Genomic DNA, 2,500 nt, shown 5'->3' with positions numbered 1-2,500 from the left:
CCTTGCCTAAGTGACTGTTCTCCTGTTTTCCATGAATTCGATTCTTTCTCCTGATAATGTAGCGAACCACGTAGGCCTAGTTACGCGACGGAATCAATAAGAAGTTCGTTTTTTATTTTATTTTATGTAAGTGACGTCATGGGCCACGCGAGGCCTTACGCACAGAGCGTAGTGAGAGTTATGGGCCCGCCGGCTCTGCTCATATCTCTGAATGTCCCAGGCTGTCAAGCCAGAGCCGTTATGTGATTAGCTGAGGCGCTGTTTCCACATAGCAGGATATTTTTTTAGCAGGGTATTTTTTCTCCTGTTAGGTGTAAACGCAACATATGGATAAAAATAAATCCTCCATTGTAACCAATGCGTTTCAGCCCCCTAAACAGGATATTTCTTTCTCCTGCTTTTTATCCCTAGCCTAGAAATCTAGACGCCCCTAGCGACCGCAAATTGAATTTGCTCCCGGGGGCAGTCTAGCGGACCCCGGTCGTTTAGCGAGGCTGAAAGTTATCCGATGACAGGGCCAATCAAATCGCGAGGGGGGCCGGGCTACCTAGTAAACAGGAAACTTTCTTCTAAGAAGAAGCATGGTGGCCTCCGTGCTACGTACAGCACGAAAGTGTTTAATTAATTTAAAAAGCCTAGATGATTATACATTTCGTGGCTGACATGGATTGATGTAATAATACACCATGAACTTATCGGACACAAATAGATCACAACACATTACCATTTGATAATTCAATGTTTTAAACTAGCTCAGTAAGCTAATTTGAGCATTTTACAGAACCAGATCGTCACACGCTATTATCAGACCACTACTGTAGGTGTAGAATGAAATTGCTGCCCCAATTTCTAATAAGACACATGCCATTAAAAACGAGACATTTGGGAGCTTTGAAAGTCTTTGAGTAGCTTACTAAATAGATGGGAATGACACCTAGTCTACCAAGCTAGTGGCTAGCTAACCTGTCGTCAATAACACAGAGCTAGGTATCCAGCCTTGTATTATATGCCTGCCCCAAATTCTAATAAGATCCATGTCATTAAAAACGAGACATTTGGGAGCTTTGAAAGTCTTTGAGTAGCTTACTAAATAGATGGGAATGACACCTAGTCTACCGAGCTAGCGGCTAGCCAACCTGTCGTCAATTACACAGAGCTAGGTACCCAGCCGTGTATTAGTTATGGGTATACAGCTAGCTAGCTAACACCGAACATGCCATGTTGACAACAATCACAAATATAACCATTTAACAAGCCCCTAATTGCTCAACATTTCGCTGGTTGATCAAGGAGGGCCGTGTGGTTGAAAACGAGGCATTTTTGAACTGTGTAAGTGAAAACACGATTTATTAGGAAACTTGTTTGTGGCTGTGGTGATCACACGCATTCACTGCTACGACGGCTCGGAGTTGCCGCTTCAGACCAACAAAGGGGCGTGTCGCGGGTAAGTTCTGAAAGACAGCTGTGACGTTACACAGAAGTGTGTGGGGATTGGTTGTTCCACCATCCTATTGCGTGACGTTGAGTGCCAAGACAACCGTTTATCCCGCCCACACTCTCTCCCAGCTCACCTAGACCCCTGTACAGCTTTTTGCTGTACGGGTCTAGCTCGCTAGGCTATTTTATCCCTGGTTTTTAATATATATGCTACGTGGAAACGAAAAGGCCAAAACCAATGCAAAACCAATACAACCAGGAGAAAAAAATATCTTCTCAAAAACCGCCAAAATGCGCTAAATTCCGCCCAAATTCAAGAAATTACATTGACCTCTATGGGCCCAAAACGGCTTAAAAAACCGCGTAATGGCCAATTTTTCCCGTTTTTGCCCGCCGACGCTCATCACTCTGGCTTGGTTGTCATCAGTGTTGCCAGATGTGTCTGACCAAATCCCGCCCAAAAGGTTCTCAAAAACCGCCAAAATGCGCTAAATTCCGCCCAAATTCAAGAAATTACATTGACCTCTATGGGCCCAAAACGGCTTAAAAAACCGCGTAATGGCCAATTTTTCCCGTTTTTGCCCGCCGACGCTCATCACTCTGGCTTGGTTGTCATCAGTGTTGCCAGATGTGTCTGACCAAATCCCGCCCAAAAGGTTCTCAAAAACCGCCAAAATGCGCTAAATTCCGCCCAAATTCAAGAAATTACATTGACCTCTATGGGCCCAAAACGGCTTAAAAAACCGCCTAATGGCCAATTTTTCCCGTTTTTGCCCGCCGACGCTCATCCCAAGTAGTCCAATTGGGCGGGCACCCGCCCAATCTGGAAACACTGGTTTTCATGGACGTGGCTCAGTATTCATGCTGCTGCTACAGACTATGCGGTGAGAACTAGGGATGCACGATATCACTTTTTTTGAGAACCGATACGAGTACGAGTACATTAATGTCTGCACTTGCCGAAACTGAGTACCGATACCGATACTTTTACCCACAACATATAATGAAAATGGACAGCCTTTTTTTCTCCACCTGTGATATTTGTTTCACTGTTCATTTCCTT

At 44.6% G+C, this 2,500-nt stretch overlaps 1 protein-coding gene across 1 annotated transcript in view; it reads right to left on the bottom strand.

Moving 5' to 3' along the window:
- Positions 1 to 2,500, bottom strand: part of LOC134437447 (phospholipid-transporting ATPase ABCA1-like) — a 633,180-nt gene that overhangs the window by 209,901 nt on the left and 420,779 nt on the right. The gene's annotated exons all lie outside the window — the stretch shown is intronic.

Source organism: Engraulis encrasicolus, chromosome 21 (assembly GCF_034702125.1).
Source record: "Engraulis encrasicolus isolate BLACKSEA-1 chromosome 21, IST_EnEncr_1.0, whole genome shotgun sequence".
NCBI lineage: Eukaryota > Metazoa > Chordata > Actinopteri > Clupeiformes > Engraulidae > Engraulis > Engraulis encrasicolus.
Note: the sequence above shows the minus strand (reverse complement) of the source record. Positions and strands in the feature narration are given on the sequence as shown.